The sequence below is a fragment of the Cupressus sempervirens genome, chromosome 8 (genome assembly GCF_028749045.1).
Source record: "Cupressus sempervirens isolate cs-2001-9-10 chromosome 8, ASM2874904v1, whole genome shotgun sequence".
Taxonomy (NCBI): Eukaryota; Viridiplantae; Streptophyta; class Pinopsida; order Cupressales; family Cupressaceae; genus Cupressus; species Cupressus sempervirens.
This window is the reverse complement of record NC_143125.1, coordinates 351,670,946-351,685,311: the sequence shown is the minus strand read 5'-3', so window position 1 is coordinate 351,685,311 and position 14,366 is coordinate 351,670,946.

Sequence of the window (14,366 nt, the reverse complement as noted above, 5' to 3'; positions counted from 1 at the left end):
AAATGGTCAAAGAAATCATCAAAGGACAAATTTGGGTAATATGCCCAAGGAGATGAATCTCCTATCTTCAAACTCATTATGTATGTAGTGTTCAAACCTTAGATTCTTGATACTTGTGCCAACAATATCTAGATAACATATTCTTCTCTTCAATATTTCTAATCTAGTTTTGTATGTACTAAGAGATGATGATGAGCCAACCAAACTTATTATTTTCTTTTGTCATTATGAAAATATAATAATACATCTAGGGGCCAAACTCCTTGGCACTGGGTTCCTTGGATATCCTATAGAGAAAGCATATGTGGGTCTAGATGGGCTTGATGAAATTTGTCTAGGGAAAGGTAATAGACATTTTTTGGACCTCCTTCCTTAGCCTCTTGAGCTAGTCATGATTCAAAAAGGGTGGGCATTTTGTTCTCCCTTATCAAATTCTTCTATGGTATCAACCTAAGTAAGGGTAGTTGTACTCTCTCCACAGTTTGTGTCTAGAGAGCCATTACAACAAACTGTAGATCCCAATGATAAGGACTTCACCAGTAGGTCTGACTACCATCATGTGCTTTGACTTACAATTTTAATAAAATAGATAAATAAGCTTCAAACATTACATAGAGTATGGGAAGTATGTTGCCTCGATTAGCCTGTAGATAGATATCTTGGAGGGTCTCGACTCCTTTTTCTTCCTCTCTGAGAAATCCTTTCGAAGTTCCTAGAGATCTCCTCAATATCCACTATCGGTGTCTATAATGTTCCTCAATAGCATATCCATCTTAGAGGGAAAGAGAACTGCATTCTTCTAGTACTTAAGAACAAACGATAGCTTCTCCATTTCTTTCTCTATCTTAGACTTCTTTGTGGAGGAGGCAAAAGGTCTCATATGCTTAAGGCTGCTAGATTCTTCCAAAGAAATCATGGTTGGCATGAATCTATAATTTGTTTAAAATTAATAAACTTTACTAAGTATTTAGAATATTTTGGATAGTGGGTTTTGGAGTTACCTTGCATGAATTAAAACAAATACTTTCCCTTTCAAGCCATGAAAACCCCAAAACCAAAAGTAAGATGAAGTATGACTTACTAAAAAGAGTGTAGTGATTCCAAGAAAACTTACCTTCTAAGATATGAAACTACCTTACACTAAAAAAGGGAATGCTAATCTTTGAAGTTTGAGAACCTGTAAAGCAACAAGCGTCAATATGTTAAGGCAACAATACTTTAAAATGTTTCTTTTAGTTGCTTCTTTCTTGGGATGTCCTATCCTTTCCATCATAAATATGGCAGAGGATGTCGAAAGTAAAAACCCCAACAATGCTAGGGGAGAGGACCCAGTACTTGAGCGCATTCCAATAGTTGTGACAGTAGTTGTTAACTTAATACCCATACTTGTTGATTTAATATCCAACATTTTTTACAAGATTGTACCAATGGATGTGACTTTAAAGTTATTTTTGTTAATGATGATTACCCATAAGTGAATGAAAAGTGTCCCTTTTCCCAAAAAACAACCAATAGTGTGATGCCAAGTCAACTACACAAGTATGGGGGTCTCCAATGCACTATGATTGGTCTCACTTTTTTTTTGGACTATTTTGGACACTTTGACAAAAAGCATGCTAATGTGGCATCATATTTGATGATGTGGCTCTGAAACCTTAGTTATAAGCAGGGGACTTGCCAAGTAAGCTACTATCAAAAAATGAGAGTGATTTGAAATTTTCACATAAGATTTTGAGAAGCGTGAAGTTAAGGTGCACAACTACTAGGTCCTCTCCCCTAGCATGTTTGTTGAGTTGTAATGTGGTCACTTGAATAATCATTAATTGCTTACTGTCGTGACACTTAAGGTGAGTTTAAGGCCTTGTGTACTATCTAAGAATAATGATGTGATATCATTTTGAATTTTGAATTAAGGCATATTCGGTTGATGGAAAAAGATGTTCTACCATGGGCAAAGTAATATACTTGGGGAGCAGCTACTAGAGCCAAAACACCAGCCGCTACCACCCAAAAATTGTTGAGCTTCGTCGATGCACCAAAGTTGGGGTTGGGGTTGAATGAATAAAACATGAGATCTCATCAAAGCAAACCACAAAAATTGGACCAATGCAAAGTCCAAAATAACTACAGAACACACACCTCTACATAACGTGTCAACCCAACTCCACCCTTTAAAGGGATGTAGATGACTACATAGAGGGCATACAAAAATGCACTCTACAACCAATCAAAAAAATTCCAGTTAGGATCAAGGGCCTAACAGCCCAAACACAAACAAAGAAACCAAATCCAATTAGGGCCAAATGACACTAACTGGTGAAAAAGTAGACCACACACACCAAGGATCAAAGAGAAAGTCGCTCTACAAATTGAAACTAGGTGCCATGAATTCAACTTGACGAACGAGCTTGAGTTCAAAGTGCCTAGACAATATTTAGATAATAAAATCTTCTGTCTCCGTCAAACGCAAGTGGAGCAACGCTACACAACGACAAAGAACAAAGACAGAACAAAAAGATGCGAAACATAAACAAAGGCGTGACCCCCACACAAACACGACTAATAAGAAACAAAACAACCAAAACCTCAAATTACAGGCAAATGGTAAAAGGTACAAACCTTTAAACTAGCTCAAGGAATGTACATGACCTTGCAAAGAATGTGAACAACACCTTTGACGTCTGCAACCGCCAGCAACGCAAGCCAACTGATGCAACAAAATTACCCATTAAAGCTTCAAACTAATCATTTCTCTAACTCGCAGGTTGCAAAAACACTGAGGGCACACAAGTTGAAATTCACACCAACTCAAATGATCGCAAGGTAAGTGAAAAGGCCAAAGTAACTCCCTTATATAGCATTGGGTAAATGGTCATTAATTAAGGTACTTTCCACTTTAATATGTCTTATATGCCTCAAACATCAGACTTCGAAAGATCCTTTCCTCCTATGTTGAGAAACACGAAAGGATGACATCTCTAAAGACCCGCAACCCAAACTTTGCTTAATAATTTTATGGGACACCCCAAAATTTGAAATTCTGAGACTCTACTGCCACCACAAGCAAACAAACACAAAAGGAAAGACCCCTAGACAAGGGGTAGTGGAACTCGAAGCCTGAAGACCGAGACACCAGACAAAGGAGAACTTGCCCCATCAGAATGATCAAATTGATGGAATGGTTAAGTGTATAGTGTAGTGGGTAAAATACAAGTAAATTGGATGTGTGGTAATATAGTTGAGTTACGATGAGCGGTTTACACGTTATGTTTGTCAGAGGCATGCAAAAAAACTTGTAAAAGAATATATACCAGAAATTCAGAAGATGTGAAGATTTGATGAAGTCTATAGGTCATGGTGTGAAGAACAAGCAACCAACAAAGTATAATTCTATAGATTTGACAAACCGGTAAAGTCTATGCTGCTTGTTGAAAATCCAAAGTGGTTAGTTGTGATTGGGCCAACATCAAAGCACATAATTCATGGTTTTAGTGCTCGCTTGTGAAATTTGGATTACTTTTCAAGCCAACTAAAGATAACACATTTGAAATTTTTTCACCACCTTAAGAATAGTATAAAAGGGATTGAAAGACTATTATGTGGTGATGGTTGGTGCAATTTATGTTATTATAGTAGTAGTCCAATGTGTTAGAAGCAATTAAAAGCATGGCATCGGTCAGGAACTTATTGTATTTATCATGCATTGAGAGAAAACTTCATAACACCTATCATTTATTGATTTTAGCATGTTGACAAGTTAAATCCCTTGATAGAGTCACTCCTAACAGGATGTACAGGATTCTAGTAAGTCTGAAGAACAAATCCTCTAACAAGGTGACTCTCATAATGAATTTTAAATCCCTTAACTAGGTAGATCCTAGCATATTATCAATGTAGCCCCTAACATGGCCAAAAACTCTTAATCAAGTATACCTTAATTGGGTGGATCTAGTTCTCCTCAAAAGCAACATCTTACTATAACAAAGAGAATGTGTGGGTAGTAATGTGTAGGTTATGTGGATGTTTAATTTACTTTGCTACTACATTGTTAGTTCCGTTGCATGTTATATCTTATGGAAGTTAGTGGTGAAAGCATTTGGATTTTTCATTAGTGGTGAATGTATTTAGATTTTTGAAAGTTAGTTATGAAAGAATGGTTTGAGTGTAGAGCATGTTAAGTAAATAATAGTCATGTGTAGTAAATTGGATGAGCGCTAATATGGTTGATGAGTTATGATGAGTAATTTACAAGATATGTTTATCATAGGCATGTAAATTGACTTGTGAAAGAATATCTACCATTTATTCAATGGAGGTGAATATTTGATGAAGTCTACAAGTCACAATGTGAAGAACAAACAATTAACGAAATATACTTTTATAGATTTTGCAAACCTGTAAAGTTACGTTGTTTGTTAAAAAGTCAAAGTGGTTAGTTGTGATTAGGTAGACCTGAAGGCACATAATTCAAGGTTTTAGCACTCGTGGAATTTGAATTTCTTTTGGAGACGACTAGAGTGTAATGTCCCCTTCTCTGTGCTAGACCTAAGGGCGCCTTATTAGTCTATCTTTCCATTCAAATAGGCTAACAACATTTATTTTGAGGATGTCAACCTATTACAACAGTCTATTTGGTTTCATTGGGGGAGATATTTAAGTGGGAACTCCTAAGGTTAAGTCATTTTATTTTATTAAGTTGATGTATAAAGTAATTTATCATTTAAAGTCACTTTATGACAAAAATGACTTAAAGTGACTAAAAGATAATATAGGCTTTTATCCCATATTGTCCAGTTGTGTGCATCTCCCTTCACATCAAGATTATAAAAACAAGTATCTACATTGGGATTTGTAGGACGATTTATGATATTGATAAAATATAAACAAGTTGCTTAAATGTGACTGTGCTCTCTTAAGGACGAAACCCCTTAAGAAATTTGGAAGGATGGATGTAGCCCCAGTATTCCTTGTGAGATTACATCAAGTTTAGGTATGGAAAGTACAAAATAATAGTGATCCATTAGTTTCTACATTTGATAATAATCGATTGACAGTATTAGTGCATTATTTCCATAATAGTTGATTGGATTGGTTTGTGCATAACTTCAGTGTAATAGCTGGGAGGTAGTATGACATCCCTTTGAGGTGTATGATAGATTAACTAAGTACATTCAGCAAGAAGAAGGTTCTCGGACCTAAGCTTTTGGTATACGATACCACTATAGTGGATAGAGTTAAGGTTGTAGGTAGGGGCAACATCGACTCACAAACCAATGTGAAAAAGGGTCAAGTTAAGAAGCATTGTTATGTGGAAAGAGGAAGACAGACACAATTCCATGACTCCTATTCCAATATGTCGTGAAGTTACATTGTCATCCATACACGGGGTAAAGAGTGTATGGTCATGGCTTGGGTGATACTGTGGATGCAACATCCAAAACTAGGATCAATACTAGTTCGTAGTGTTAACAAGGACATGAGAGGGTAGCAATACTACTCCAGCATGCGGTAACCTCCTTTGGTGAAAATGGGTGTGTACACAATTATCCAATCTTATAATCATATTTGTCAATGTGTCATGTTAGCTTCCTATATGTGTAGGAATTCATTCCATTAATCTTCCTACATATCATAATTAAAAACATTCTGCCATTATATAAATTGAGATTGCATATTCAATACTAATTAATGTTCTTAAGCCATCACTATTGTAAGTTCTTTGGGGACAGTAAGTTAATGTGTGGAATAGTTTTTTATTAGATAAACAAGTTTTATAGGGAACTTGAAACCCAATAGTTAATACAAAAAAGGTTGATAATAAGCATGAAAGCCCAGCCAAAAAAGTTTAAGTTCATAGGCTGATAATAAGCATTAAGCCTAGCCAGAAAGAAGAGTTCTGAGAAAAGACCAGGAAAAAAAGACAAGCAAAGCCACAGTCAAAAGCCAGAACAAAAAGCCAAAAGACAACAATAAACAAAAGAACAGGCGAGAGTTATTCCTCGTTCTTTCACTCCAAATCTTGCATAACTTGAGCAGCCTCGAAGGACAGTTGATTCTCCTCTGCTTCCATCTGTTGCACCCTTTGGTTCCCCTAGTCCTGATCAGGAATGGAGTTGTCCTTTGCTGATTCATCCTCCATTTTGGCTTCATCCCTATCTTTTCCATCCTCATCTTTGTGCAATTCTTTGTCTTTGATCTAGCCCATTAGAGAGATGATGTTGTTGTTAATGAAGCTTAACAAAGAAAACATCTGATTCACAAGGTTGTGATTGTAGTTTTCCAGGTTTTGTATCCTTTTTTCTGCCAGACTGAGCCTGTCAGTCAAATCCGTCCTCATGTTAGCCTCCATCCCTTTCCTTGTTGCCTCAATATATTTCACCTGATCTTTGACCTCCTCGAGCTCGTGGAAAAGCCATTTGATTGATCTAAAATTATCAATCATATTGTCACGAGCGTTATTCAAGAGGTTCATCCCTATCTCCCTAGCTCTATCCAAAATAGCCACAATCGCCAGATCAATGAGTTCTTCCAGCTGTTGTTCTTCTTGATTATCCACGAGGATTTGGGGATTCATGGCCTCCCTGAAGATGCCCATCTTGGAAGTCTTGACATTGAAGTTGATCCACGCTTTCCTCCTGTCATTTGTCTACACTTCCCCTTTCGCATACCCAACTTTCTCCTCTATCTGCTTCTCAGGATGGAGATGGACAAGAGAAAGGGGCAGTACTGACGCCTCCTCAAATTGAGAGCACACATCCTCCAAACTCTCCCTCTTGCGTTTCTTCCTTCCACTTTCCTCCTTAATTCCCTCCTGTGTTTCCTTAACCACCTCCTCAAACTCTGGTTCCTCCTCATCATCGATGTCTCCCTCCTCAACCTTCTCAGGAGGCTTCTGCCCGAGATCCCTAGGGCTTTTTCTGCTAGGGGTTATGGAGGAGGGTGATTTTTTAGCATGGTAAGTCGCTGCTTTCCCTAAAGAAGAAACCCCCCTTTTCTCAGAGTTGAGGCTCTATATTTCATCTGAGTCAGAGGAGTAACTAGAACTACCAGACTCCACATTCTTTGTCTGAGGGGGGGCGATGCTTATAGTCTGAGCCATGAAGTGCTCGTGGATAAGTAGCAGCAGCCCCTCGTGTAGAGCCGGGTTTGCGATGGGCTTCTTTTTGAATGTGTGGAATAGTTATTCACTAAAATGTTGATAATAAATTTAGAACAAATACAACAATAGTATCAACATGTTTGTTATCTAGTTTTGCACACCAACTATTTGTTAAAATCCCAAGTTAGAAATTGATTTCTTCAATCAAATTAAGGGGCAAAATTTTACAGTGGTATCAGAGCCATAAGACCTACCAACTTGTGGAAAAAATTATTACGTTGCAGGATGGATTTAATAGGAATGATGTTAGACAAGTATGAATAGGAAACCATAAAGGTTTAGTCACATCTGTCTGGAACAAGCAAGAGATTTAGATCATATTGATATTGAGGACAGTTACTTAGCTCACGAGGAGTTAACATTTGGGACAAATTTACAAGTTGAATAGGGTAAACAGGTACAAGACACTCAAATGGCTCATAATGAGAATGAGCAAGAACGGGAAGTGAGGGAAACCTTGTGGGCTATTAGAGATGGGCAGAATAATATTGCTATTGCACTTCAGCAGCTTATAGGTGCTATCCAACAATTAGCTTCACCTCACAAGATAGCATCAACTCATCACAATGGAGGTGGTAGCGTGGCAAGATCACCCTAAGCCACTAGGGCCCCCATACAGAACACTGACAAGCCTTTGATGCCCGTCTTTAATGCAGAGGAAGAGGTAGCACCACTCACAGCACCAAGTTTACTGTAAGATAATGTTATGGCTATGTATGATGAATAGGATTCGTTCCCTGATTAGATTAAATAGAATGTGATTTTTTTTCAATACGGGAATTAGAAAAGGGAGATAGAGAGACCATAGTCGGATAGGAGACCTAGATCACAGAATAGGGACTTGAAGCATGCCATGAACAAACTATCTCTGCCTTTTTTTTTTGGCAACAGTAAGACATCTGTGAGAGCTTGGATTCACAAGCTAGACACCTACCTAACACTTGAGCCCATCTCAGAGACACAGCCATTAGATTTGCCACAATGCATTTATAGGGAGTGACATATGATTGGTGGCATCATGGGTTGGTCACCCAGGATCATGGTCTCATTACATCTTACAAGACTTTCAACTCCTGATCACCCGCTTTGACAGGAAGCACATTGAGGTCTATTATAGGAATTCGGTGCAGTTGTGACAAAATGGATCTCTAGATGACTTCATTGATGAGTTTTAGCGAATTTTGGTGATGGTTCTGAATATGTCCTAACAATGTAAGGTAATATTTTTATTGAGGGTTTATAGGACATATATAGAGGTTTTGTTAAGGTCCTCAAACCAAACACTTTAGATGATGCTATTAAGATCACACACGATCTAGACCTACCTTCTTTGATAATACAGCCTCCTAAAAACCTTTATAAGTGGTCTACTTCATTCCAAAAGAACAAGAACCATCATAAGGCTACCCCTCCTAGGTTGGACTTTGAGACACATAATGAACTCAGGAGGAAAAAGTTATGTTTCACTTGCAAGGAGCCATGGACACCGGATCATAGATGTCTTGGAAAAGGAAAAATACATTATGTTGAGGTACTCTCAAAGGAGGAGGATGAGTAGCAGGAGGGCAACGATGTTGATGGCAATGATGAGGAACAAAGTGAGGAATGACCACCTAGAGAGAGAAAGAAGGAATCCACTTAGGGACAGTCTCTTATCATAGCTTCCCTTTCTAGCAATCCAATGAGACATCCCTTTCGTTTGAAGGGAGTAGTTGGAGGATAGTGTATTATGTGTCCTTTAAATCCTTGTGCATCACATAACTTCATAAGCACGCATTGGGTTACAAAAAGAAAGTTACAGATTGATGGTATACTCAAGTTCGAGGTTAGAGTGGCAAGAGGTGAGAGATTGAGGTGCACAAGGAAAGTGTTAGGACTTATGATTCCCTTTGATGACTTTCTTCTTGATGAAGATTTTTATGTGGTTGATTTGGATGGATTAGATGTCATGTTGGGAAGATAGTGGTTGCAGACTATTGGCTGGTACACAGTTGATCATGATAAGATGCAGTTGGAATTCTTACAGGATGGTCGACAAGTGATCCTCAAGGCTATGCCAAAGGGTGAACCCATTTTTATTTCAGCCCATAGGATGGAGGCTATTATGAGGCATGATGACATGAAGTGGGAAGCACATTATTTCATTTCATCTAAGGCTACCTTAGACTTAGGGAAATAGATTCATATCGACATTCAGCAAGAGAGTTTATGAGGACATGCCTCCAGGCGTTCCCCCAGCTAGAGGATTTGAGCATATCGAGTTAGAGAAGGGCACCAAACTCGTCATCACTACACCTTATAGTCATCTCGAGTACTATAAAGAGGAAATAGAAAGGACGATTAAGGAACTCTTAGACATGAGACACATCAGACCTAGCTGCAATCCATTCGCTTCTTCAATCATATTGGTGAAGAAGAAGAAGGATGACACTCTTCGAATGTGTATTGATTATCGTGCTCTCAACAAGAGGACCATCAAGAATAGGTACCCTATTCCTCACATTGAGGAGTTACTGGATGAACTACATGGGGCAGTTTGTTTCTTGAAGATAAACCTCAAATCTAGATACCATCAAATATGGGTTCGTGAAAAGGATTTGCATAAGACAGCTTTCTAATGTCACTATGGACACTAGGAGTTCTTGGTTATGCCATTTGGACTCACTAATGCATCAGCTACATTTCAATCATGTATGAACCATACTTTTAGAAAATAACTGCGAAAGAGAGTGTTACTATTTTTCGATGATATCTTGGTTTTTAGCAGAACTTGGGAGGAGCACCTACAACACCTAGATGAGGTACTTAGTATTATGGAGGAGCACTCATTGTTTGCGAAGGAGTCAAAGTGTGAGTTCGGATTGACCAAGATTCTTTACCTTCGTCACGTGATTGGTGCAAATGGGGTGAAGCTACACCTGTAAAAGATCTAGGCAATCCTAGATTGGCCACCACCAAGGAACGTATCAGATTTGAGGGGCTTCCTTGGTATTTGCTCTTATTATAGGAGGTTCACTAGAGGCTTCTCAAAGACAACAACTCCCCTCATTGATCTCACACGGAAGGGGCATTTAGGTGGATAGATGATGTAGAAGTAACCTTTGATAAGCTCAAGAAGGTGATGAGCACATGCCCAATTTCGGCACTACCTGATTTCTCTTGCCCTTTTGTACTAGAGTGTGATGCTTCAAGGAGCAGAATTGGCATAGTTCTAATGCAAGATAGGCATCTAATAGCTTATGAGAGCAGGAAGCTCAAGGACAGTGAGAGATAGTACTCCACCTATGATAAGGAAATGTTGGTCATTATGCATGCTTTAGCCAAGCTTAGACAGTACTTGGTGGGTGGCAAATTCACAGTTAAGACGGACCACAACAATTTGTGTTACTTCTTAGAACGGAAGGATATAAATGAAAGACAACAAAAGTGGGTCAGCAAGATTCAAGCCTATGATTTTGGCATTGAGTATGTCAATGGTAAGAACAATGTAGTTTTTGATGCGTTTTCCAAGAGACCTTCAGTAGTAGAATGTTGTGTCATTTCTGAGATATTGGCATATTGGAAGTCTAACTTGCTAGTTGAGTATTATAAGAATACTCAAGTGTGTCAAATTATGGATGGACAGCTTTAGGACAGCAGGTACAAGGTAATCGATGATGTGATTTTTTATACGGATGGGATCTACCTCATACTAGAATCTAAACTCAAAGGAAAGATTATGGAAACTCTTCATGATGCACCATTAGTCGAACACCCAAGTTTCTTCAAAAGCTATAGATAGGTCAGGGAAAGGTTTTTATGGAAGTGCCTCGAGGATAATGTCCTCCAGCATATCAGAGAATGTCGGACTTGTCAGCAGAACAAGTTGGAGTACTAGTTTCCAGCCGGATTATTACAACCTTTTCCTATTCCAGTGCAGAAATGGGAGAGTATCTCCATAGACTTCATTGTAGGGTTACCGAGGCTGCAAAGTAGAGATTCCATTTTTGTGGTGGTGGATAGATTGACTAAGTTTGCTCACATCTTTGTTAGAGCAGTAGAATTGATCAGCCTCTCAAGTAGCAGAGTTATTTTTCTGAGAGGTTTTTATCTACATGGTCTTCCTTGAACCATTGTGAGGGACAGATATTGCAAGTTTCTCAACACCATTTGGCAAGTACAGAGTTGACACCTAGCACGAGTTACCACCCCCAAACAGATGGGTGGACTAAGATAGTAAACAAATGGGTGGTGGGTTATCTCTGGAACTATGTAGCAGCGCACCAAAGAGCTTGGGTTAATAGGTATATCTAGGGGAGTATTGCCACAACTCCTACCACATGTCCATCTAGATGACTTCATTTCGAGCTCTCTATGGAAGCGATCCTTTATCGTTCATCGATCTAGCTTTGTAGGACAGTAGGGCACCACTAGCTAGGAATTGGTTACAGAATCAGCAGGACATTCTCAAATATCTTCGAGAGAACATTCTACAAGCTTAGAATCAGCAGAAGATGTATGTTGATCATTGTCGAACAGAGCGGAGTTTTGAGTTGGATGACATGGTTTATCTTCATCTAGTCCAACCTTACAAGCAAAGCTCCTTGAAGAAGAGTGGGTCTAAAAAACTTCAGCCTAGGTTTTATGATCCCCATCGCATTACTTAGAGGGTTGGGGAGGTCACTTATGAGCTGGACTTGCCAGATGATAGTAGAATTCATAACATTTTCCACATTTCTTGCCTCAAGAAAGCAATTGGTCAACATGTAGTACTGATGCAGAGGTGGGGTTGACCAAATCTAATCTTTGAGGAACTCCTAGGTTTTGTTGATCACTAATCCAACTTTGAATGGCATAACACCCAAACTTTACACCTTTGTATGAAGGTGTGATCAAAAGACCATTGCTAGTTCATGTGACTCAAGTTTAGCAAAACTTGGCTTTTCACTTGGAAATGGTGCATTCACAATTTTTGAGTTTACCAATGTGATAGGAGTTGAACTCATAATCTAAAGGTTTAGGATCCAATGCCCAACAGCGTTCTTGCAAAATGTCAGACCAAACTCTCAAATTATGTCCCAAAAAATGCTGCAAGGCCTAGTAGCCCTCTCAAGACAATTTTGTACTCTCAATGCAAAAACTCCCAAAGGACCCCAAGAACAAATTACAGTTTTCAATACCCTTTATTGAGTTGTACATGATCCCAAGAGGACAGGTTCTAGCACCACATTCTAGCCTTCCAAAACAGCAGTTCATAATAGGCCTAATTGCCCCTATTAGGTCTGATTTACAAAGGAAGTACTAGACATTGGGAGTGTAGGACAAAATCAATGCGAGGGATAGTCAGGTTAGGACATAAATGGAAAGATTCCAAAGTTTTATGGACAGATTCAACCCCTAATGCGTGCATTTGTTGATATTACAGTCATTGAACGAGTTCTCACATAGAGATGCCAACTCAAATCTGCTTATTGCGTATAGCCACCAACTGCTCCTTGTACCAAACCACCAAAATCTTATAATGCACCCACATATCTCTCATTTCCATGAGAATCAAATTTTTCCACAAGACGGAATGGGAGATATTGCCATTTAAATCTGAAACCCTAGGTAGTAAGGGTTTGCAGACAGATTTTACAAAAAAGCTTATAACTTTCGTTTTCTACCACTTCAAGGGCTCAAAGTAGGCTCAAATGAAAGAGAACTCCTTCAGCATCACCAATGTCTAACCCTTCAATCAATCATGTTTGTACAACCCATACAAAAAGCAAAAGAAATAGAAAATTTTATAAGGAAAGCAGTTGATTTTATTGATTCAAAAGCCAATCTTACATCTGATCTGTCTTCCACTCGATCGAAAGGGCTTATGAAGACCTTCCCCCAACTGATCCAACCGAAATTTGAAGGTTGTGACCACTGGGGGGAATTATTACCAAACAAAAGTTTAGTTATGTAATGTGCGTATTGCATCATTACAAGATTTATTCAAATTAATTTGATCCTATGATTCTAACATGACCCTAAATGAGTCTAACACACCCTAGGACCTTTGAACATGACCCTAGAAGACTAATAGATCCTTGTGACCTCATGATACAACTGGTTTATGCAAGCACCAAAATTGTTCAAGGATCACACAAACAGGATCAACATAGAAAGAAAGAGCCTAATAATCAAATATGCTAGAATCACAAGGTTTGAAGGCCTAGGAGACCTTTTAATCACGTAGATTTGGTGAGGGTGATCCTGCACCAAGTACCCTCCATTGGATTGGCCCCACTTGATGTGGAAGGAAAGGTAGTATTAGTTCCAGCAGAGGTGATGAGGTTAGAGAAAGGAAGCTGTGTAACAAGGCCATCAGGGAGTATCTAATTTGTTGGAAGGATTTGCCAAATAAAGATTTCAATTGGGAAGGTGAATCAATCCTGCATCATTCGGCACTAAGATTGCTTGAGGGCAAGCAATCTCGATAAAGAGAGGATTCTAATGTTCCCTTCTCTGTGCTAGACCTAAGGGTGCCTTGTTGGTCTATCTTTCCATTCGAGTAGGCTAACAACATTTATTTTGAAGATGTGAACCAATCACATAAGTCTATTTGATTTCCTTGGGGGAGATATTTAAGTGAGAACTCCTAAGGTTAAATCACTTTATTTTATTAAGTTGATTTATAAAGTACTTTATCATTTAAAGTCACTTTATTACAAAAATGACTTAAGTGACTAAAAGACAAAATAAGCTTTTATCCCACATTGCCTAGTTGTTTACATCTCCCCTCACATCGAAGTTATAAAAGCAAGTATCTACATTGGGATTTGCAAGATGATTTATGATATTGATATAATATAAATAGGTTGCTTAAATGTGATTGTGCTCTCTTAAGGAGGAAACCCCTTAAGAAGTTTGGAAGCCTGGACATATCCCTACTATTCCTTCTGAGATTACATCAGATTCAAGTATGTAAAGTGTCGAATACTAGTGATCCATCAATTTCCACATTTGATAATAATCGATTGACAGTATTAGTGCATTATTTCCATAGTCGATTGGCTTGGTTTGTGCATAACTTTGGTGTAGTAGCTGGAAGGCAGTATGAAGCCCCTTTGAGGTGTACGGCAAATTGATAGGGTATAATCAGCAGGAGTAAGGTTCTTGGACATAAGTTTTTGGTATATGGTACCACTATAGTGAATAGAGTTAAGGCCGCAGGTAGGGGTAACAGTCGACTCAC